Below are 26,116 nucleotides of genomic sequence, written 5' to 3'. Positions count from 1 at the left end.
CCAGTCGTTAGCTGCAGTGAACTGAAAAGAGGAGTGACCCAGGGATGTGTGTGCTTTGGGGAACTTTAACAGAATGTCACTGGCAGAACAGGTACAGTGTATTGCAAAAGTATTCATCCCCCTTGGCGTTTTTCCTATTTTGTTGCATTACAACCTGTAATTTAAATACATTTTTATTTGGATTTCATGTAATGGACATGCACAAAATAGACCAAATTGGTGAAGTGAAATGAAAAAAAAAACTTGTTTCAAAAATAAATAATGGAAAAGTGGTGCGTGCATATGTATTCTCCCCCTTTGCTATGAAGACCCTAAATAAGATCTGGTGCAACCAATTACCTTCAGAAGTCACATAATTAGTTAAGTAAAGTCCACCTGTGTGCAATCTAAGTGTCTCATGATCTCAGTATATATACACCTGTTCTGAAAGACCCCAGAGTCTGCAACACCACTAAGCAAGGGGCACCACCAAGCAAGCAGCACCATGAAGACCAAGGAGCTCTCCAAACAGGTCAGGGACAAAGTTGTGGAGAAGTACAGATCAGGGTTGGGTTATAAAAAAATATCAGAAACTTTGAACATCCCACGGAGCACCATTAAATCCATTATTAAAAAATGGAAAGAATATGGCACCACAACAAACCTACTAAGAGAGGGCCGCCCACCAAAATTCGAGGACCAGGCAAGGAGTGCATAAATCAGAGAGGCAACAAAGAGACCAAAGATAACCCTGAAGGAGCTGCAAAGCTCCACAGCGGAGATTGGAGTATCTGTCCAAAGGACCACTTTAAGCCGTACACTCCACAGGGCTGGGCTTTACAGAATAGTGGCCAGAAAAAAGCCATTGCTTAAAAACAAAATAAGCAAACACGTTTGGTGTTCACCAAAAGGCATGTGGGAGACTCCCCAAACATATGGAAGAAGGTACTCTGGTCAGATGAGATTAAAGTTTAGCTTTTTGGCTATCAAGGAAAACGCTATGTCTGGCGCAAACCCAACACCTCTCATCACCCCCGAGAACACCATCACCAAAGTGAAGCATGGTGGTGGCAGCATCATGCTGTGGGGATGTTTTTCATCGGCAGGGACTGGGAAACTGGTCAGAATATAAGGAATGATGGATGGCGCTAAATACAGGGAAATTCTTGAGGGAAACCTGTTTCAGTCTTCCAGAGATTTGAACTGGAAAGGAGGTTCACCTTCCAGCAGGACAATGACCCTAAGCATACTGCTAAAGCAACACTCGAGTGGTTTAAGTGGAAACATTTAAATGTCTTGGAATGGCCTAGTCAAAGCCCAGACCTCAATCCAATTGAGAATCTGTGGTGTGACATAAAGATTGCTGTACACCAGCAGAACCCATCCAACTTGAAGGAGCTGGAGCAGTTTTGCCTTGAAGAATGGGCAAAAATCCCAGTGGCTAGATGTGCCGAGCTTATAGAGACATACCCCAAGAGACTTGCAGCTGTAATTGCAGTAAAAGGGTGGCTCTACAAAGTATTGACTTTGGGAGGGTGAATAGTTATGCACGCTCAAGTTTTCTGTTTTTTTGTCTTATTTCTTGTTTGTTTCACAAGAAAAACTGTTTTGCATCTTCAAAGTGGTAGGCATGTTGTGTAAATGATACAACCCCCCCCAAAATCTATTTTAATTCCAGTTTGTAAGGCAACAAAATAGGAAATATTCCAAGTGGGTTGAAGACTTTCGCAAGACACTGTATGTGGAGGATGAGGACTGCAGTAGGTATCTCAGAAAGGGGGGAGTAAGGCCTAAGAGGGTTTTATAAATAAGCATCAGCCAGTGGGTCTTGCGACGGGTATACAGAGATGACCAGTTTACAGAGGAGTATAGAGTGCAGTGATGTGTCCTATCAGGAGCATTGGTGGCAAATCTGATGGCCGAATGGTAAAGAGCATCTAGCTGTTCAAGAGCACCCTTACCTGCCGATCTATAAATGACGTCTCCGTAATCTAGCATGGGTAGGATGGTCATCTGAATCTGGGTTAGTTTGGCAGCTGGGGTGAAAGAGGAGCGATTACAATAGAGGAAACCAAGTCTAGATTTAAGCTTAGCCTGCAGCTTTGATATATGCTGAGAGAAGGACAGTGTACCGTCTAGCCATACTCCCAAATACTTGTATGAGGTGACTACCTCAAGCTCTAAACCCCTCAGAGGTAGTAATCACACTGGTGGGGAGAGGGGCATTCTTCTTACCAAACCACATTACCTTTGTTTTGGAGGTGTTCAGAACAAGGTTAAGGGCAGAGAAAGCTAGTTGGACACTAAGAAAGCTTTGTTGTAGAGCGTTTAACACAAAATCCAGGAAGGGGCCAGCTGAGTATAAATGGATGAGAGAGCTTCCTATGCCCTGAGCTATGTTGTTGATGTAAATTGAGAAAAGACTGTGGCCTAGAATCGAGCCTTGGGGTACTCCCTTGGTGACAGGCAGTGGCAGAGACAGCAGATGTTCTGACTTTATACACTTCACTCTTTGAGAGAGGTAGTTTGGAAACCAGGCCAAAGACCCCTCAGAGACACCAATACTCCTTAGCTGGCCCACAAGAGTGGAATGGTCTACCTTATCAAAAGCTTTCACCAAGTCAATAAAAATAGCAGCACAACATTGCTTAGAATTAAGGGCAATGGTGACATCATTTAGGACCTTTAAGGTTGCAGTGGCACATCCATAACCTGAGCAGAAACAAGATTGCATACCAGAGAGAATACTATAGACATCAAGAAAGCCAGTCAGTTGATTATTGACACGTTTTTCCAACGCTTTTGATAAACAGGGCAAAATAAAAATTGGTCTATAACAGTTAGGATCAGCTTTATCTCCCCCTTTAAATAAAGGACGCACCATGGCTGCCCTCCAAGCAATGGGAACCTCCCCATAGAGGAGAGACAGGTTAAAAGGTCAGAGACAGGCTTGGCGATGATATGGGCTGCAACCTTAAGCAAGAAAGGATGTAAACCATCTGACCCAGATGTTTTTTTGGGGTCAGGTTTAAGGAGCTCCTTTAGAACCTCAGACTCAGTGACTGCCTGCAGGGAGAAACTTTGTAACGAAAAAGAGGGAGGAGCATCGGAGCTAGTCACATTAGAAGGGGTGGGTGATGAGGAAATGTTGGACGGGCAATGAGGCATGGCTGAGTCAAATAGGAATCCTGACTTAATGAAGTGGTGATTAAAGAGCTCAGCCATGTGCTCCTTGTCATTAACAACCACATCATCAACATTAAGGTAAATGGGCAGCTGTGAGGAGAAGGATTTATTCTCCAGGTCTTTAACCGTTTCCAGAACTTCTTGGGGTTAGACCCACAGAGAGAGAACTGCTCCTTAAAGTAACTATCTTTGGCCTTCCGGATAGTCTGAGTGCACTTATTTCTCATTTGCCTGAACGAGAGCCAGTCAGCCTGAGTATGCGTGTGCCGCGCCTTTCACCAAATGGAATTCTTGAGGTGGAGTAACTCTGCCAGATCACGGTCAAACCAGGGGCTGAACCTGTTTTTAATTCTCATTTTATTTCTGGGGGCGTTTGTTAACAATACCACTGAAAATGTCAAAAAAGAAGGTCCAAGCGTCTTCGACGGAGGGGATCAAGCTGATTCTATACCAATTTACAGTGGCCAGGTCACGAAGGAAGGCTTGCTCATTAATGTTTTTTAGTAAGCTTCTATGACAAATCAGGACAGGTCGTTTCACTGAGCAGCCATTACGAACACAGGCTGTAAAACAGTGATCACTAAGGTCATTACAGAAAACACCAGACTGATACCTATCAGGATTATTTGTGAGGATAACATCAAGTAGAGTAGCCTTTCCTGGTTGTTTGGAGTCATACCTTGTGGGATTGGTAATAATGTGAGAAAGATTTAGGGAGTCCCATTGCTTTAGGACATGGTCAGGTGGTTTAAGCATGTCCCAGTTTAGGTCACCTAGCAGGACAAATTCAGACTTAGTGTAAGGGGCCAGGAGAGAGTTTAGGGCAGGTAGAGTACAGGCCTGTCACAATAGCTGATGTGGATGCGGTGTAGGAGTCAGGCGCAGGACACAGAGGCTCAGTCAAAACGACTTTACTCAGACTGAATAGAGAACAAAATCAAACGGCCTCGAAAACACAGGAGGCAAAAACGATTACGCAACACAGTGCGTAAAATACTCGTTCCACAATAAGAACGTACAGAGACACCAACGGACAGGCGGACAATCACACACAACTGCAAACAAAACTAAAGGAAACTTATAGGTGACCTAATCAATACATAACATGAAACAGGTGCACTAACAAGACAAGACCAAACAAACATCGAGACATCAAGCGGTAGTAGCTAGTACTCCGGGGACGACGAACGCCGAAGCCTGCCCGAACAAGGAGGAGGAGCAGTCTCGGCGCAATTCGTGACAGGCCGGTGCTGATGGAGGACGATAACACCCAGCAACAGTCAACAAAGAGCTATTTTAAAGTTTAATGCTTAAAACCAGCAAATCAAATTGTTTGGGGACAGACTTTGTGGAGATAACCGAGCCCTGAAGTTGATCCTTGGTAAATATTGCCACTCCACGACCTTTGGAAGATCTGTCTTGCCTAAAAAGGTTATAACCAGAAAGGTTAACATCAGTCTTCAAAACACTATTTCTTAACCACGTCTCAGTAATGACCAACACATCTGGATTGGAGCTGTGAACCCACACTTTCAATTTATAAATTTTTGGTAATAAGCTTCTTGTGTTAACGTGCAGAAAACCCAGGCTTTTACGAGAGCAGAAATCAGTGAAACAGATATCAGAGCACAAGTCAGAATTGGGGCTAGCAACAGTAGATGGGCCAGGGTGTACATGCACATTTCCAGATATCATCAGCAGTAATACAATCAGGGCACGGCAGAGGACAGGGAGAGCTCTGCTGTGTTGATTTTTTATAACATTTGAATGTGCATCAGATGGCAACAAGATCATATTGTACAGCAATTTCATCAGGTAACATGAATATAAAGCCGGTGAGAGGTGGTTAGAATAGGATGGGAGGCCAAGAGTCCGTGTAACCAATAGAAAGTCAGAGTCCCGAGTCTGGGGAAACAAGCAAGTTCATAGTCAACAAAGCACACAGGAGTCATGAGGCAAATAGCATAAAGCACTATAAAAAAATATAACGACTTGGAGCTAGCCATTGTAAGTTCAAAGAGTCACTCGCCCCAACAAAATAACTTGAGGGAGTAGCTCTCTAGGAGTCCAGTAGGCCATAAAAGTCTGAGATAGAATAAATAAATAGTAGGCCTATACTAGTTAATTAAAGTGTTTCTGAGTAAGCTCACATAATAAGCTTCACAAGTTAATTAGCCTACATAAAATTCAGATCAGTCCAAAGTCTGCGGTGTGTGTGTGTGTGTGTGTGTGTGCTGGAGGCGAGCGAAAGCTCGGGAGAAAGGGGGGAGTGTGGCGGGGTTACCTGGACCAGACATGGGGAGACAGGCCAGGGCAGACGGTGAACAGATCGCCAGGTGGAATCCAAGCAGCAGTGCAGCAGTGTCACACCCGCTTGGGATAAGCTTTTTACGGGAGGCAGATTCCTTGTAGAAAATCCCAGCTAGCTAGCTAACGTAGCTAGCAAGTCTAAAACATTTTAATACAGTTGGAATGCAGTTAGAGCTCTACAGCTGTTTCCCTCAAACAAAAACAAGAAAATTGGATCAACATTTAGATTGTAGATACTATACTTTTCTTTTGCATTACCCATATAGTTTAAGGTCATACAAAGGCAGAATGCAGTATCAGCATTTTAGGGGTCATAGGTCAGATCAGCGGTCATGGTTAAATATGCATAAAAAATTACTTCATAATAAGATAATGCTATACATCACTGCATTATCACTTAGTATCTACCTACACCATATTTGTCTGGACAGCATTTTTTTTTCAGTTTCACTGTCTGCGTAGTTACTGCTCCTTGCCTTTGTGGGGCAGTATTACTCTAGCCTCTGTAGTCAAGTTAGAGATGATGAAATTCAAACTAATTTAAAAGTGTGTTTTTGGTAACAAGACTAACTGTTGCATATTCATTATTACTGTTTTGTCAGCATGTGTTTTAGAGTCTATCTGTGTTTTACCTTGATCTCAATTGCTGTGACAGATCTGTGGTGACAGATCTCACCATCACAACAGGTCTCTCTGCCAAAGGTGAACGGCCAAGTGGTCAAACAAATAGGCTACAATATAGTCCCGTGTAGCTCAGTTGGTAGAACATGGTGCTTGCAACGCCAGTGTTGTGGGTTCGATTCCCATGGGGTACCAGTATGTTTAAAAAAAAGGATGAAAAATGTATTTACTCACTGCTACTGTAAGTCGCTCTGGAAAAGAGCTAAATGATGTGAATGTAAACATAGTTCTCCTCAGATGATTAATTATCCCTCATTGCAGGAGTAACAATTCAAGAGTTGCATTGATGTGGATTATAGGCCTATGAGTTGTTGGTTTAGGCTGAGTGGGCTCAAGGGAGACTAGGTCTATGAGTTGTTGGTTTAGGCTGAGTGGGCTCAAGGAGGACTAGTCCTACGAGTTGTTGGTTTAGGCTGAGTGAGCTCAAGGGTGACTAGGTCTATGAGTTGTTGGTTTAGGCTGAGTGGGCTCAAGGAGGACTAGTCCTACGAGTTGTTGGTTTAGGCTGAGTGAGCTCAAGGGGGACTAGGTCTATGAGTTGTTGGTTTAGGCTGAGTGGGCTCAAGGGGGACTAGGTCTATGAGTTGTTGGTTTAGGCTGAGTGGGCTCAAGGGGGACTAGGTCTATGAGTTGTTGGTTTAGGCTGAGTGGGCTCAAGGGGGACTAGGCCTATGAGTTGTTGGTTTAGGCTGAGTGGGCTCAAGGGGGACTAGGTCTATGAGTTGTTGGTTTAGGCCAAGTGGGTTCAAGGGAGACTAGGTCTATGAGTTGTTGGTTTAGGCTGAGTGGAATCAAGGGGGACTAGGTCTGAGTGGTTGGTTTAGGCTGAGTGGAATCAAAGGGGACTAGGCCTATGAGTGGTTGGTTTAGGCTGAGTGGAATCAAAGGGGACTAGGCCTATGAGTGGTTGGTTTAGGCTGAGTGGGTTCAAGGGGGACTAGGTCTATGAGTGGTTGGTTTAGAGAATGCCAAGGGTGTGCAAAGCTGTCATCAAGGCAAAGGGTGGCTACTTTTAAGAATCTCAAATATATAATATATTTTGATTTGTTTGACTCTTTTTTGGTTAATACATGATTCCATATGTGTTATTTCATAGTTTTGATGTCTTCCCTATTATTCTACAATGTAGAAAATAGTTAAAATAAAGAAAAACCCTGGAATGAGTGGGTGTGTCCAAACTTTTGATTGGTACTGTATATAAAAAAAGTGGTGAGAAAACAATCAACATTGCAGGTAAATGAAAGGATTGCCATATAACTGTCTCAGTTGTGATACAGTGGTCGTAATACAAAGAGTGTGACAAAGGGAGAAGTGCTCCTCCCAAAACTAATTGGATTGAATAGCTGTGTAATTATATTTCACCTTAATCAACTTTCTAAGACTATGGTGGCATCATCCAAAATGCAGCGGCAGCCCACACACACACCCACACACACGCACACTGGAGGTGAGAGGTTGACGACCCCAGGCCTACATTACATTTACATTTTAGTCATTTAGCAGACGCTCTTATCCAGAGCGACTTACAGGAGCAATTAGGGTTAAGTGCCTTGCTCAAGGGCACATTTACGTCATTTAGCAGACGCTCTTATCCAGAGCGACTACAAGTTGGTGCATTCACCCTATAGCCAGTGGGATAACCACTTTACAATTAATTACATGATGGATGGAGGATCCTCGTTGATGACCCAAGACCTACATGATGGATGGAGGGTCCTCGTTGACGACCCCAGCCTACATGATGGATGGAGGGTCCTCGTTGACGACCCCTAACCTACATGATGGATGGAGGGTCCTTGTTGACGACCCCAGACCTACATGATGGATGGAGGGTCTGTCTGTCATGACACTGTGCTTGGAGTGTGGGAAGAACGGAAGAAAGTGTTGAAGTTAAAAGGTTAGAGGCTCTATAGCAAATGGTCCTTCTGAGAAAATAGGCCATGAATGATTCTCAGTTAGCCAATCAGAGCAGCTCTTGACAGGTTAAAGGTTAAACAGTAGATATGGATGAAGGGCAGAATTGGACCAGTCTCTGAATGCTTCAGACGATCAAAGTTAGGCTCAATTAAACACTAGAGAGGACTCTGAAAGACAGGAAGAAAACGAATGTCTTGTTTGATACAAATCATTCACCTGTAAGTCTACTGGTTGATGTTCCTGATAAGCACACAGGGTCAGGTCACAAATGTATGAGATTTTGAGCCAATGGCTATATTGAATCATGCAGTTCTCCATTTTCTTTTAGTGAATACATTCTTCAAGGTTTGCTTTCCTGCCCTGTAAAGTTACCACGGTGCATTTCATTTTCATAGTGAAAGCATTGCCTCTTAGTTTCAAATGCTGCTCTAATACATTGGTAGAGCATGGATTTAAAAAGCCTATTTAAAAACAACTTGATTTCTATAACAGTAAATAAGACTAAAATGTTAAATATTGTTATAAAATACTATAATCTGATGAAGTGCCCTACACATTATTTGCATGTTTGATTCACACAGAATATATTTCTGGACAGTGTCACTGCTTCCTCAGGTTCACTTTAATACATGATATTTACATTTTGCATTATATTATTTTCATTTTAATACTTAATTTCCTTCTGTAACAAATTTAAGCTTGGTATTGTGATATTTAACAGCAGGGAATAGTTTCAAGTCATTATTGAGTATCTTGTTGTTTCCACCATAAACATTGTTTTGTTGATGACAGTAATTAAAACAACTCACACATTTTTTAGAATTTGGGTCAAAAAAAGTACACCATTCTCAATATCTGTAAACAGTGAAACAGGAATCTAGAACAAATTCACTGTTATTTAGTTGGTATTTGGTATTTATTAGGATCCCCATTAGTCCCTGCAAAAGCATCAGCTACTCTTCCTGGGGTCCACATGAAACATGACATAATACATAGTACAGAACATTATTAGTCAAGGACTGAAATACATACATTTAAAATGTCACACATTGCCTATATATCAGTACATATAAACAATATCTAGGTCTAATACATAGTACAGTGCAAATCACAATACATTATATATAAAATGGCTGTGTCTCTTCACAGTCCCCTTTGTACATTAAGGTGTTTTTTTATCAGTTATTTAAATCCGGTTTATTACTAGCTTGAGTTACCTGGGGTGGCAGAGCTCCATGTAGTCATGGCTCTATTTAATACTGTGCGTTTCCCAGCCTCTGTTCTGGACCTGGGGACTGTAAAGAGACCTCTGGTTGCATGTCTTGTGTGGTACCAACGAGTGTCCGAACTGTGTGCCAACTGCTTGAACATACAGTTTGGTACCTTCAACACATCAACACCTCGCACAAAGACCAAAAGTGATGCAGTCAATCTCTCCTCAACTTTGAGCCAGGAGAGATTGACATGCATGTCATTGACATTCACCCTCTGTGTACATCTAAGTGCAATACGTGCTGCTCTGTTCTGGACCAACTGCAATTTACCTTCTTTGCCTCACATGAACACACAACTGGGCAGTAGTCCAGGCGCGACAAAACAAGGGCCTGTAGGACCTGTCTGGTTGACTGAGATATCAAGAAAGCAGAGCAACGCCTTATCATGGACAGACCTCTTCCCATTTTAGAAACCATTGAGTATACTGTGTGTGCTGGAAAAAGTCTGATTTTATGTGTTTTCATTTCAGGCTGTAAGGCAACAAAAGGTGAACAGTTTGAAAGGGTGTGGTGACTTTCTATACCCACCGTATATCCTTTGACCATGACAGCTTGCTATCTAGGGTTACACCCAACAGTTTAATCTCCTCAACTGGCTCAACGGTCACATTATTCAATAATAGAGCTAAACAAGATTTAGCGTTTGAGCGAGGGATTTGTATTCATGTTATTGATAGCTTTCAAAGTTATATAATACAAGTAATATAAATGATCCAGTTTCCAACAGCCTCTGTTTAAATTAATATGTACAACAGGAACCCACAAACTCCCACAAATGATGCAAAACATAAACAACACATAATTTTTGTTCGATTTGTAATTATTCCGCTATCATCATTATTCACTTTTCCCCTATCATGTAAATCTGGGAACATGTTATCCTGGCCCAGGAGTTTGCGTATCTTCTCCATCAGACCCTCTACCTGCTGGTGGTCTCGTTCTGTGTTTTTGAACAGATGGTACCTGTCCTCACCGAGACTTAGTATGTCTTTCAGATGGTCAGCTTTTTTGATGAACTCATCAAAGGTGGTATTTGTCAGTTGCTCTCCAAAGGTGAAGAGGACAATCGTTTTGTCTCTGATTTTACCTAAGGCATCTTCTAATTTCTTTAATATCCCACTCTTTTCCTCTGTGATTCGGTCAATCTGAATTACCAGTAAGTACACAGTAGCCCCAACCCCAGAGAAGTTTTTACATTCTACAACATGTTTGTCTGAATATTCAACATTCTCATGGAAGAAGTCAGGGCTATCAATGACCCTCACCTCTGTCCCAAATAACTGCCTCTGTTCTACCTGACACTCTTTAGTAACAGTGGTGCAGTGGTCTAAGGCACTGCATCGCATTGCTAGCTGTGCCACTAGAGATCCTGGTTCGAATCCAGGCTCTGTCGTAGCCGGCCACAACCGGGAGACCCATGGGGCGGCGCACAATTGGTCCAGCGTCGTCCAGGGTAGGGGAGGGAATGGCCGGCAGGGATGTAGCTCAGTTGGTAGAGCATGGTGTTTGCAACGCCAGGGTTGTGGGTTTGATTCCCACGGGGGGCTAGTATAAATAAATAATAATAATGTATGCACTCACTAACTGTAAGTCGCTCTGGATAAGAGCGTCTGCTAAATGATGTAAATGTAATGACCCAGCTCTCTCTATCATGTATGACCCAGCTCTCTCTATCATGTATGACCCAGCTCTCTCTATCATGTATGACCCAGCTCTCTCTATCATGTATGAACCAGCTCTCTCTATCATGTATAACTCAGCTCTCTCTATCATGTATGACTCACACATCCGCCGAATACAACAGGTGAATATCACCTTTTCGTGAAATGCTTACATACGAGCTCTTAACCAACAATGCAGAGTTTTTTAAACTAAAGGACAAATAGTAACAATAAAAGAACAATAACGAGGCTATATACAAGGGGTGCCGAGCAGTTACCATACCAAGCAGGGATGCATCCAATCAGGATGTTCTCGGTGGTGCAGCTGTATAACTTTTTGAGGAACTGAGGGTCCATATCAAATTTTTTCAGCCTCCTGAGGGGGAATGGGCATTTTCGTTTCCTCTTCACGACTGTGTTGGTGTGTTTGGACCATGGTAGGTCCTTAGTAATTTGGACACCAAGGAACTTGAAGCTCTCGACCCGCTCCACTACAGCCCCGTTGATGTGAATGGGGGCGTGCTCGGCCATCCGTTTCCTGTAGTCCACGATCAGCTCTTTTTGTCTTGCTCACGTTGAGGGAGAGGTTGTTGTCCTGGCACCACACTGCCAGGTCACTGACCTCCTCCCTATAGGCTGTCTCATCGTTGTCGGTGATCAGGCCTACCACCGTCGTGTAGTCGGCAAACTTAACAACGGTGTTGGAGTCGTGCTTGGCCACGCAATCGTGGGTGAACAGGGAGTACAGGAGGGGACTAAGCACACACCCCTGAGGGGCCCCCGTGTTGAAGGTCAGTGTGGCATATGTGTTGTTGCCTACCCTCACCACCTGGGGGAGCGCCCATCAGGAAGTCCAGGATCCAGTTGCAGGGGGAGGTGTTCAGTCCTAGGGTCCTTAGCTTAGTGAGGAGCTTGGAGGGCACTATGGTGGTAGGCCTGATCACCCCCTTATTTCTTAATTATACCAGTTATGACTTGGTTAAAACCACTCAGGTCCAGGGGCATGTTGTCATCCCTGTCTTTCTTTCAACTGAGGTTTGATGTATAATTAAAGGCCTCTATTGTCTGTGTTTGAATAATGATCAGCATAACCAGTTATTCAGACTCTCATACATGTTATGACTAGGTTAATTACATTTAAGTTAGAGGGTGTGTCCTCGGTCCCTTCTTCCCTTCAACTGAAGATTGATATGAGGCACTAGACTGCCCTTTGGTGGTAAGAAGGTGTTTGTAAACTGTTCCCATCAGGACATGCCACAATATAATTATTGAATTGTCTTTTCATTTATGAGAACATCGTATAACATTTCACAAACAAATTGCAGGAAAATACAGTACAGTAATAAACAATAAAACCAACAAGAATCTCAAAGCAACTCAAACCAATGTCCTGCTACATTCTAAAACATTTAAATAACAATTAAAGAAAGAATTAAAGAAATAATAAGAAAATAATAAAAATCTAATGTAGATTAAAGGCCTCCTAAATTATACTTCATTATTTAAACAAAGACATCTCAGATTTACCATTGCATTATGTTAGTTAAAATAGAGCCCTAAGTGTTACTCACACCATGAGTTATCTCTTATATGAACAACAACAGCAGAGAATAGAGTGACATGGCCATCCGGTATCTGTATTCCAATGCCCTACAGCAGCACTCTCAGTCCAGTACAAAGCTACTGTAAATGTGGTTATTTTGCTGAATGTCTGTCATTGTTGTGATAGTGGTCAACTCCTAACACAGTGAAAATGAGGGCATTACTGTTTCCTGGCAAGCCACAATTCAGCATGCCTTTTGACTATTGAATTGATTTGTTGTGTAATTCAATTTCAGCTTAATTGTCTTCTTTGGTGATCCAGGTCGGGTAAATCAAAAACATGAAGTGTCTGTGGCACTCCAGAGAGGAACAGGGAAGGCTGGTTTGAGAGGTTGACGACCCCAGACCTACATGATGGATGGAGGGTCCTCACTGATACAGAAGGTAACAGAGAGTCAATGGAGTCACTCATAACTTATGCTTGTATCTGAACTGCTTAACTGGTTTTACACATCAGTCTTTATACAATGATTTACATCTTGTTAGTCTTATTTTTATGACTGTGAAATCGATCTCAGGACGTGGTTTGTAGCACTTATGATAGACTGTGGAAAGCCATACTGAAGTGTACTTAATGTTGTCTTGTAGGTTTTCAACATTCATTTTGTGGTCCTCTGTAGCTCAATTGGTAGAGCATGGCGCTTGTAACGCCAGGGTAGTGGGTTCCATCCCTGGGACCACCCATAGGTAAACATGTATGCGCACATGACTGTAAGTCGCTTTGGATAAAAGCGTCTGCTAAATGGCATATTATATTATTATTATTATTTGTAAGACAAAGAGTAAATAATATCTCAGAATAGACCAGAATGAAATGAAATGGAAATAACCCCTACACATTTAAGGATGTGCATCTTCTATCTTACAAGATGGATGTAATTACAGTGAGTTGAAGTAAAAAGGTTACAGAGGCTTTATAGCAAACAGTCCTTTCAAGAAAGAAGAACATGAATGGTTCTCCATTAGCAGAGCAGCTCCTGAGTTGACAGTTTAAAGAAGGTTAAACGGAAGAAGATGGATGACGGTCAGAGTTGGCCAAGTCTCCGGAAGCTACAGACTATTCAAGTTAGGCTAAACTAAAAGCTAAAGAGGACTTCTGAAAGACAAAAAGAATAGGGAATGTCTTGATTGATACAGATCGTTCACTTATTTCTCTGCTGGTTGATGTTCCAGATATGCATATTTCAGGGGAAATCTACTTTAGCTGACTGAGTGAGAACCTGTCTGGGTTGTGTTTGACAGATTACTTGGAACAGAGACGTGGATGTGCAGGTGATGACAAACAAGACTCCTTGATGCGTCAGTCTGACAGTTCATCCATGGGTTGCGAGATTTTGTATTGAGGGGACTGACCCCTTGTTCACAACTCAATGGAAGATCTAACCAGATCCCAAACATAGAGCAGTATTATACACTGAACAAAAATATAAACTCAACATATAAAGTGTTTCATAAGATTAAATAAAAAATCCCAGAAATGTTTCTCTCAAATGTTGTGCACAAATCTGAGGAATATTTCTGTCAGTAATAAACCCTTTTGTGGGGAAAAACTAATTCTGATTGGCTAGGCCTGGGAGCTGCACTCCTGCCCAGTTGTGAAATCCATAGATTAGGACCTAATGAATTTATTTCAATTGACTGATTTCCTTATTTGAACTTTAACTCAGTAAAATATTTTATACTGAACCAACATATAAACGCAACATGCAACAATTTCATAGTCTATTGCTCTGTTATTGAGCTGTCTCATCAACCACTTTACAAAACCACCACTAGGGGGAGTCACCATTCCCTTATAAAGTCTACATTGAACACTATGGTTCTCCATTTTCTATTGATGAATACGTTCTTCAAGGTTTGCTTTCTCTGCCCTGTAAAGCTACCATGGTGCACTTCATTTACATAGAGAAAATATTGCCTCCAATTAGATTTTTTTTATTGTCCACACAATGTGGAAATGTGTCTTCGGTTTCACCACATAAAAACAGACACCATCAGGAGCACATCATCCTCAAGATCGTTAAATAAACTATACAAAGTACAAAAGTGCTACAGGGCAAGTGCAGTTTCACATTAGTATACACCATTGGTCTAAAAGCCAGATTTAAAAGTACATTTAAATACAAAAATGTACAATCAGTGGGCAATTTGTTAGGTACACCCCCCTCCCCCCACCCCTCACAAAAATTGATCACCCCAACAGACAGTGAGTCACGTGGCCGTGGCTTGCTCTTTACAGCCAGGCACGCCGGATCTAGTATCTTAGAAACGTCCACCCATATGGGCTTTTCACACACGTCAGTTTCTAGGTTTTATTGAGACAAACAAAAACACATCCAGTCAGCGGCAGTCCTGTGGGTGGAAACAGCTTGTTTATGAGAGAGGTCGAAGGAGAATGGCAAGAATAGTGCATATTAACAGGCGGCCACAGACACACAAATAACGGTACAGTACAACAGCCGTGACAAGGATTGACGAGTTGTGCATTCCGAGATGCCATTCTGCACAACTAGTCAATCCTTGTCACGGCTGGGCTATTGCAGCAGGCGACCAAGCCGGGTTCCACTCCTATCAGCTAAAAACAAGAAGAAGCGGCTCCAGCGGGCACGCGATCACCAACACTAGACAATTGAGGAGTGGAAAAACATCGCCTGGTCCGATGAATCCCGGTTCCTGTTGTATTAAGCTAATGGCAGAATCAGGATTTGGCGTAAACAGCATGAGTCCATGGCCCCATCCTGCCTGGTGTCAACGGTACAGGCTGGTGGTGGTGTTGTACTAGTGTGGGGAATGTTTTCCTGGTACACGTTAGGTCCCTTGATACCAATGAGCAATGATTGAACGCCATGCCCCAAAGAATTCAGGTTGTTCTCAAGGCAAAGGGGGGGGTCCAACCTGGTACTGCACACCATCCTAATATTGAGTTGCAACCCCCCGCCTCCTAAATTCGTGGGGACATGGACTCTACAAGGTGTCGAAAGCATTGTACAGGGATGCTGGCCCATGTTGACTCCAATGTTTCCCACGCTGGCTGGATGCCCTTTGGGTGGTGGACCATTCTTGATACACACGGGAAACTGTTGAGCATGAAAAACCCAGCAGCGTTGCACTTCTGGACACAAACCGGTGCGCCTGGCACCTACTACCATACCCCGTTCAAAGGCACTTAAACATAATAGTCTTTGCCCATTGAATGGCACACACACAATCCATGTCTCAATTGTCTCAAGGCTTAAAAATCCTTCTTTAACCTGTCTCCTCCCCTTCATCTACACTGATTGAAGTGGATTTACCAAGTGACATCAATAAGGGATGATAGACTGACCAGGTGAATCCAGGTGAAAGCTATGTCATGGAAAGAGCAGGTGTCCTTCATGTTTTGAACACAGTGTAATAAACTGGCCACTGAGTCTATTTGTATAACAGTAAATAATCAAGACTCAAATGCATGTAAATATTGCTATAAAGTAATTTAATATGATGAAGTTCGATACACATTATTTGCATAGTTGCTTCACACACTTAGAGATTCTGGATAGTGCCACTGCTTCCTCAGGCTTACCATAACCCGTCATATTTACAATTCATTTTAACATTTCATTTCACTTTCTTCTGTAACACATTGAGCTAATTCTTGTGTGACTTAACAGCAGGGCATACAGTACATGTAAGTAATTAGTGAGTTACAATAGCTTATGGTTTCCACAAACTTTCCACCATAATTCAATATTGTTTAGGCATCAAACAGTAATTATCTTAGCACAATGTTGTCTATAATTTCTGAAACAAGCAATAAAAGTCACAAAATATTGTGAACATCTGATCTCAGTATCTGTCAATGAATATATACAGCAAAATAGGAATCTAGAACAAATTCACCGTTATTCATAAAACTGGAAAATGATATAGCATCATTTCTATAAAAGACAATAAATCCATCATGAATGTACAACATTTTCGATCCATTGTTCATGTGAAGTCATCGGTGACACTCATGTCTTCTACATGATCATAACTTAACACTCATGTCTACTACATGATCATAACTTAACTTGACACTCATGTCTTCTACATGATCATAACTTAACTTGACACTAATGTCTTCTACATGATCATGCAACTATAATTTTTTTCCTTTTCCAGTAAACCTGTGGCTGTCAGTTCCCGCTCATGCAAAGCAAGGCCCAATAATCTGGAGATAATCTTCAACAGCACCTCTACCTGTTGACAGTCTTTGATAGAGTTACTGAACACATGATACCTGTTATCACATTTGTCAACTAGCTTTTTAAGATCAGGGTCTGCCTTTTCAAGGAATTGTTCTATACTCTTAGTTTTTAGGTCCTCTCCATGAGTAAAGAGAACAATTATTTTCTTTTGGACGTCTCTGCCAAAACTATTTTCTAAATTATATAATATCTTTCTTTCACCACCTGTGAATCGACCAACCTGAATCACCAGTAAATACACATTAGACCCTGTCTGACAGAGGTCTCTGCAGAAGTCCATCTGTTCCTTCCTAACTGATTCATCAACATCTTCATCAAAGAAGTCAGGGGTATCAATGATCCTTAACACTATATTTGACATCTTCTTCTCCTCTACCTGACACTCTCTAGTAACTGGTTCAAAACGTGTTTCTGATAGAAACATCTGTTTTCCCAGGATTGTGTTTCCACTAGCACTCTTTCCAACGCCTGTCTGTCCCAGCAGAACGATGTTCACAGTGTTGCAGAGATCGCTTTGATGGTTCGCTGGATTCTGATGTCTTGGACCTGATGAAACAATAAGAGGAACAGTCAAGTAAAGACACTTGGAATGTGGGGCACATGGCATATAACATATTGATCGTTGTTTACTGGTGAGGAGCAATATACTGCCCTTTTTTTTAAATGTAGACGGAACATCACTTATGACTTACTAATAGGACTTTTTCCCCCAATTTTGTTTTTATAGTAGCATAAGCCCTTACACTCTATATACTATGAGCACTGTACTGTTTATAACCTTGCAGCATAGTGTATAAGATGGTCTATAGCCTAAAATGTTCAAAATAATAGATTTCCTTTAATTGTTTCATAAATACTAATTATGTCATACAAATAAATGACAGCTCATTCAACATCCACAAAGAGTCTTTTTTGAGTTGTACTCTCATGATAAAAGGCTGTTTTTTGTTAGGTTGGAGGTATTTACAAGTGTTTTCCAACATTTTGTACAAATGTTATACTTTCCCTTGGTTTTTGAAGAATACAACTTCAACGTAACTAGGCTTACCATTTCTGCTATGTTCAGTGTTAGTCAGTGGAGGACCTTGCCAGCCATCTTGGTCAGCACGTCCAGGCCGCTCTCTAAAGTATACAATCATGACAAATAATATCTTTAGTGCCCCAAACAAAGTCTGAAAAAATACAAAATTAAGATAAATGTAATTTGGTTCTTACGTCTTGTCTTGGGACTTGTTCTTACTCTCCAAGAAGTATCTTCTTTTAGTCATGAAATCATCATATTTGAACCGGTATGGATGAAGATTCTTTAGCATGGGTTTGTCTACATCATCGATGGTGCAGCAATTTAGTTTGCTTTCTTTTTTAAAAGCTTTGTAATGATGACTATCTGGTAACACAATAAACATGTTTTCTGTCATGTCTTTGCCAAAGGTGTACTTTAGCTGATCGACTTGATGATTAACCTCTTTTGGTGTGGCGTGCCCTTCCTCAATCACAAGCAGGAATAAATTAGGGCCTGGTTGTGAAAGTGCCATACAGTCAACAATTTGCAGGTTTGCAACTTGAAATTCTTCATTAATTAAGTCGTCTGGGGTGTTGATAACAACAACATTTGTTGAACTGTTTACTTGTTGCTCACATTCCTTTAAGGTATTTTTAAAAGCCTCATCAATGCCTAGAATCCTATTTCCTATGTGCCTCTTCAGGGCGTCTTTCTTTCCCAACAGGATGATGGTGTATTTGTCTCCTGGAGTCCGTTGACTACCTAGTTAAAATAGAAGTGTTGCACACATGATCAGATAACATGAAGCAAAACCTTGACTGTTGCCAGGCTATTCACCTGGAACATTTTATTTTTCTAAAAATAATAATGTCAGTGACCATGAGTATATTTAGATCCACAATGTAACCTTTCTCTTCCCTACTGTCTTGAAATCTCTGGTCCTCCCCAGCTATAGGTCTTATAACACTCATTCAGAAATGATTCATGTAAAATGCTTAGAAAATGTCCACTATTCAATTCTGATACAAAAGTGAAACTTACTTTGAAACATTCTTCTCTTCTTGCTCTGCAACATGTACCACTTCTTGACAAGAGTAAAGAAATGAGGTCTTCAATATTTGGTTGGTGCAAATTATTTGAGTGAGGCAAGGAGTTGAGTCTTCATTTTATATTGAGTGTGATACTGAATTACTAGGTGGGAGGTTCTTAAAAGGGAGCTAGATAGATAAAACAGGAAAGCACTGCTTATCTGTATTTCAATGAATTCATTTTCAACTGAATCAAGACACCATGGGTAATCCATTTTCTGCTCCTGTACCCACTATTCCTGGAGGTGAGAATCGAACTTCTATTCACTCTAAACTCAAGATGAATATCTGTGTCAAGTGGTTTTAGCTCAAACATAACCTATTTTTGCTTTTTTAATACTATTGTGGATATTTCTTAATATATTTCACTGATAACAGGTATTTTCCTGCTACTTGATCAAACCCAGTAATTGTATCCTATGATAATATTAGTACATTGCATGTCAGCTCATTTTGTTTGGTTTCTTCATTTAACTGTCATCAATGTTGTCAAGTACATAAATACAATGTGTATTCGTCCATCACAAGCAAAACAAAGTGATTATTTAGACTAATCTTTTTTTCCATGTTTTAATGAATAAGTCACTACTGATTTATCATCTTGGCAGGTCCTGACCTGAGAATTGTGATGATTGGAAAAACTGGAGTGGGGAAAAGTGCTGTTGGAAACACCATCCTGGGCAAAAACTCATTTAAATCTGAAGCCTCATTTGACTCTGTGACTGACACTTGTAAAAAGATCAGATTTATGAAAATAGAAACATACATGTGGTGGACACACCAGGGATTTTAGATACAGTGAAATCTCCAAAGGAAATCCAAAACGAGATAGTGAAGTGTATTCAGATGTCATCTCCAGGTCCTCATGCCTTCTTGCTGGTGATTCAGCTGGGCAGATACACCAAAGAAGAACAGAATGCTGTGGAGGCCCTGGAGAAACTCTTTGGATCAGAGGCCTCAAGTACATGATTGTACTGTTTACTCGAGGTGATCAACTTCAGGGTAAAACTCTACAAGAGATCATACTCAAGAGTCCTCTAAAGCTCAGGGAGGCGATACAACGCTGTGGTGACAGATTCCAGGCTTTCGACAATTCAGATATTGGTAGGCAGAATAGAAGTCAAGTTGTTGAGCTGATCAAGAAGATTGATGACATGCTGGCAGCAAATGGAGGAGGGCACTACACTGACGAAATGTATAAGGAGGCAGAGAGAAAGATTCAACATCAAAACGTCCCAAGGGAAGTGGCAGAGAAAAAGAATACCCATTCACATTCCTTTCTGCTCTCCAGACAAGAATTGCTTTGTTTCAATTAATACTTGCCAGGGAGACTGATTGATTCTGAATACAATGTGAACAAATAGGTGAAAGGAAACAGTTGTATATTAATAACTGTTGTAAGTTGAATAACTAACTGTCCTGATAAACAATTGGAAAAAGTATAATATATTTCATTTGTATAGCATATTTCTTTATGTCAAAGTGTTATAGTATCAATACTTACTGTCGCTTTTTGGCATGTAACACCAATATCCATCTGAAAACCGATTAACAACAAATGTAAGTGGAAAATGTTGGTGATAAATATAAATATCAAATAAAATACAAAACAGTATGAGAAGATAATCTTCTAAGTATCATTACTTTTTGTATAACTTTGGTTGTTGTTTGAATAATCTGAAATATAAATGTAGTGTATTTTGTACAGAAAATATACGTTTTTGTTATAAACATGCTTGATTAACATAAGATAACATTAATCAGCATTACAAAACGTAAATAACTACGATGATCGATTATGTGAATTTCTGTCAATACAATTTTTCAAAATGATTGCAAGTTGAGTGATGAAAATGCAGGAAGTGTGCACATTACTTTTGTACTTGTGGTTGATCAATCAATAAACACACATTATTTGAAAGCATACCTTTGACAATAAAATAGTATTAAGTGAGAAGCTGATGAGAAAGTATAGTTTTAAGCAAACAGACTATAAGCACTGACCAGACCATGGTGGGATCCAATTCAAATTCCCATTAACCTAGTGGAGGCTGATTAAGAATTTCAGCTTAACCTCATATTTTCCCACATAACCATTGCTTTTCTCCTTTCTGAGTATATGGAGACACAAACAGAAGATACATCTAAGATTTTTTCTTCTACTGTCAGACATTCAACTTGCAAAAGTATTCATCCCCTTTTGCGTTTTTCCTATTTTGTTGCATTACAACGTGTAATTTCAATGGATTTTTATTTGGATTTCATGTAATGGACATACACAAAATAGTCCAAATTGGTGAAGTGAAATGAAAAAAATAACTTATTTAAAACAATTCTAAAAAATAAATAACGGAAAAGTGGTGCGTGCATATGTATTCACCGCCTTTGCTATGAAGCCCCTAAATAAGATCTGGTGCAACCAATTACCTTCAGAAGTCACATAATTAGTTAAATAAAGTCCACCTGTGTGCAATCTAAGTGTCACATGATCTGTCATATGATCTCAGTATATATACACCTGTTCTGAAAGGCCCCAGAGTCTGCAACACCACTAAGCAAGGGGTACCACCAAGCAAGCGACACCATGAAGACCAAGGAGCTCTCCAAACAGGTCAGGTACAAAGTTGTGGAGAAGTACAGATCAGGGTTGGGTTATAAAAAAATATCCAAAACTTTGAACATCCCACAGAGCATCATTAAATCCATTATTAAAAATGGAAAGAATATGGCACCACAACAAACCTGCCAAGAGAGGGCCGCCCACCAAAACTCACGGACCAGGCAAGGATGGCATTAATCAGAGAGGCAACAAAGAGACCAAAGATAACCCTGAAGGAGCTGCAAAGCTCCACAGCAGAGATTGGAGTATCTGTCCAAAGGACCACTTTAAGCCGTACACTCCACAGAGCTGGGCTTTACAGAAGAGTGGCCAGAAAAAAGCCATTGCTTGAAGAGCACTCAATTCATTCACTTGTGTGTGTGGTGTGACCTGCTTTCCTTATTAATACGTTTTGAATAAAGTAATATCCTGATTGGTGGTTGACCTTGTCTCTCCTCATTACATTTACATTTACATTTTCGTCATTTAGCAGACGCTCTTATCCAGAGCGACTTACAAATTGGTGCATTCACCTTTTTTTGGGGGGTGGGGTAAGGGGGGGTAGAAGGGTTACTTTATCCTATCCCAGGTATTCCTTAATGAGGTGGGGTTTCAAGTGTCTCCGGAAGGTGGTGAGTGACTCCGCTGTCCTGGCGTCATGAGGGAGCTTGTGCCACTATTGGGGTGCCAGAGCAGCGAACAGTTTTGACTGGGCTGAGCGGGAACTGTGCTTCCGCAGAGGTAGGGAGCCAGCAGGCCAGAGGTGGATGAACGCAATGCCCTCATTTGGGTGTAGGGACTGATCAGAGCCTGAAGGTACAGAGGTGCCGTTCCCCTCACAGCTCCATAGGCAAGCACCATGGTCTTGTAGCAGATGCGAGCTTCAACTGGAAGCCAGTGGAGTGTACAGAGGAGCGGGGTGACGGGAGAGAACTTGGGAAGGTTGAACACCAGACGGGCTGCGGTGTTATGGAATAGTTGTAGGGGTTTAATGGCACAGGCAGGGAGCCCAGCAAACAGCGAGTTGCAATAATCCATGAGGGAGATGACAAGTGCCTGGATTAGGACCTGTGCCGCTTCCTGTGTAAGGCAGGGTCGTACTCTGCGAATGTTGTAGAGCATGAACCTACAGGATCGGGTCACCGCCTTGATGTTAGCGGAGAACGACAGGGTGTTGCCCAGGGTCACGCCAAGGCTCTTTGCACTCTGGGAGGAGGACACAACGGAGTTGTCAACCGTGATGGTGAGATCATGGAACGGGCAGTCCTTCCCCAGGAGGAAGAGCAGCTCCGTCTTGCCGAGGTTCAGCTTGAGGTGGTGATCCGTCATCCACACTGATATGTCTGCCAGACATGCAGAGATGAGATTTGCCACCTGGTTATCAGAAGGGGGAAAGGAGAAGATGAATTGTGTGTCGTCAGCATAGCAATGATAGGAGAGGCCATGTGAGGATATGACAGAGCCAAGTGACTTGGTGTATAGCGAGAATAGGAGAGGGCCTAGAACTGAGCCCTGGGGACACCAGTGGTGAGAGCACGTGGTGCGGAGACAGATTCTCGCCACGCCACCTGGTAGGAGCGACCTGTCAGGTAGGACGCAATCCAAGAGTGAGCTGCGTCGGGAGATGCCCAACTCGGAGAGGGTGGAGAGGAGGATCTGATGGTTCACAGTATCAAAGGCAGCAAATAGGTCTAGAAGGACGAGAGCAGAGGAGAGAGAGTTAGCTTTGGCAGTGCGGAGAGCCTCCATGACACAGAGAAGAGCAGTCTCAGTTGAATGACCAGTCTTGAAACCTGACTGGTTTGGATCAAGAAGGTCATTCTGAGAGAGATAGCAAGAGAGTTGGCTAAAGACGGCACGCTCAAGAGTTTTGGAGAGAAAAGAAAGAAGGGATACTGGTCTGTAGTTGTTGACATCGGAGGGATCGAGTGTAGGTTTTTTTGAGAAGGGGTGCAGCTCTCGCTCTCTTGAAGACGGAAGGGACATAGCCAGCGGTCAAGGATGAGTTGATGAGCGAGGTGAGGTAAGGGGAGAAGGTCTCCAGAAATGGTCTGGAGGAGAGAGGAGGGGATAGGGTCAAGCGGGCAGGTTGTTGAGCGGCCGGCCGTCACAAGTCACAAGATTTAATCTGGAGAGAGAGGGAGAAAGAAGTCAAAGCTTAGGGTAGGGCAGTATGAGCAGGACCAGCGGTGTCATTTGACTTAACAACGAGGATCGGATGTCGTCAACCTTCTTTTCAAAATGGTTGACGAAGTCATCCACAGAGAGGGGGGAATTCAGCAGGGAGGAGACGGTGGCAAAGAGCTTCCTAGGGTTAGAGGCAGATGCTTGGAATTTATAGTGGTAGAAAGTGGCTTTAGCAGCAGAAACAGAGGAAGAAAATGTAGAGAGGAGGGAGTGAAAAGATGCCAGGTCCGCAGGGAGTCTAGTTTTCCTCCATTTCCGCTCGGCTGCCCGGAGCCCTGTTCTGTGAGCTCGCAATGAGTCGTCAAAACACGGAGCAGGAGGGGAGGACCGAGCCGGCCAGGAGGATAGGGGACATAGAGAGTCAAAGGATGCAGAAAGGGAGGAGAGGAGGGTTGAGGAGGCAGAATCAGGAGATTGGAGGGAGAAGGATTGAGCAGAGGGAAGAGATGATAAGATAGAAGAGGAGAGAGTAGCGGGAGAGAGAGAGCGAAGGTTGTGACGGCGCATTACCATCTGAGTAGGGGCAGAGTGAGTAGTGTTGGAGGAGAGCGAGAGAGAAAATGATACAAAGTAGTTGTCGGAGACTTGGAGGAGTTGCAGTGAGATTAGTAGAAGAACAGCATCTAGTAAAGATGAGGTCAAGCGTATTGCCTGCCTTGTGAGTAGGGGGGACAGTGAGAGGGTGAGGTCAAAAGAGGAGAGGAGTGGAAAGAAGGAGGCAGAGAGAAAGGAGCCAAAGGTAGACGTAGTGAGGTTAAAGTCACCCAGAACTGTGAATGGTGAGCCATCCTCAGGAAAGGAACTTATCAAGGCGTCAAGCTCATTGATGAACTCTCCAAGGGAACCTGGAGGGCGATAAATGATAAGGATGTTAAGCTTGAATGGGCTAGTGACTGTGACAGCATGGAATTCAAATGAGGAGATAGACAGATGGGTCAGGGGAGAAAGAGAGAATGTCCACTTGGGAGAGATCATTATTGATTAGAATGTCCACAAAATCCCAGGGACGTCCCCAAGGATGTTTTTAGGACGTTCTTGAAACGTTGTTTATTATTTTATTATTATTTATAAGCACAAAACAGAAACATCACAACATGCCCACACCTGTCCATGAACACACAAAAACACACATTAGCCTCCTTGTTCAATACACACAACACTGCATACACATCAAATTCAAACACTATTATGTCTGTTGGGAAATGTCATACTCCTCAAGATGGTCAATGTAAGGTTTCCAGATTTGATCAAACGTCTTTTTTTGTGATTAATTTTATAAACACAATCTAATGGAATGTAACTCCAGTTCGTTGTTGACGGTGAGTATGATGTTTTCCAATTGATAGCTATACAGTGGCTTGCAAATGTTTTCACCCCCCCTTGGCATTTTTCAAATTTTGTTGCTTTACAACCTGGAATTAAAATGGATTTTTTTTGGGGGGTTGTATCATTTGATTTACACAACATGCCTACCACTTTGAAGATGCAAAATATTTTTATTGTGAAACAAACATGAAATAAGACAAAAAAACTGAAAACTTGAGAGTGCATAACAATTCACCCCCCTATAGGGGTATGTCTCTATAAGCTTGGCACATCTAGCCACTGGGATTTTTGCCCATTCTTCAAGGCAAAACTGCTCCAGGTCCTTCAAGTTGGATGGGTTCCGCTGGTGTACAGCAATCTTTAAGTCATACCACAATTCTCAACTGGATTGAGGTCTGGGCTTTGACTAGGCCACTCCAAGACATTTCAATGTTTCCCCTTAAACCACTCGGGTGTTGCTTTAGCAGTATGCTTAGGGTCATTGTCCTGCTGGAAGGTGAACCTCCGTCCCAGTCTCAAATCTCTTGAAGACTGAAACAGGTTTCAATCACAGAATTTCCCTGTATTTAGCGCCATCCATCATTCCTTCAATTCTGACCAGTTTTCCAGTACCTGCCGATGAAAAACAGCCCCACAGCACGATGCTGCCACCACCATGCTTCACTGTGGAGATGGTGTTCTCGGGGTGATGAGAGGTGTTGGGTCTGCGCCAGACATAGCGTTTTCCTTGATGGCCAAAAAGCTCAATTTTAGTCTCATCTGACCAGAGTACCTTCTTCCATATGTTTGGGGTGTCTCCCACATGCCTTTTGGTGAACACCAAACGTGTTTGCTTATTTTTTTCTTTAACTAATGGTTTTTTCTGCCCACTCTTCCGTAAAGCCCAGCTCAGTGGAGTGTACGGCTTAAAGTGGTCTTATGGACAGATACTCCAATTTCCGCTGTGGAGCTTTGCAGCTCCTTCAGGGTTATTTTTGGTCTCTTTGTTGCCTTTCTGATTAATGCCCTCCTTGCCTGGTTCGTGAGTTTTGGTGTGCAGCCCTCTCTTGTCAGGTTTGGTGTGGTGCCATATTC

At 42.1% G+C, this 26,116-nt stretch overlaps 1 pseudogene; it reads left to right on the top strand.

Moving 5' to 3' along the window:
* Positions 1–26,116, top strand: part of LOC123484977 — a 54,895-nt pseudogene that overhangs the window by 15,316 nt on the left and 13,463 nt on the right.

The sequence above is a fragment of the Coregonus clupeaformis genome, unplaced genomic scaffold (genome assembly GCF_020615455.1).
Source record: "Coregonus clupeaformis isolate EN_2021a unplaced genomic scaffold, ASM2061545v1 scaf0522, whole genome shotgun sequence".
Classification (NCBI taxonomy): domain Eukaryota; kingdom Metazoa; phylum Chordata; class Actinopteri; order Salmoniformes; family Salmonidae; genus Coregonus; species Coregonus clupeaformis.
Note: the sequence above shows the minus strand (reverse complement) of the source record. Positions and strands in the feature narration are given on the sequence as shown.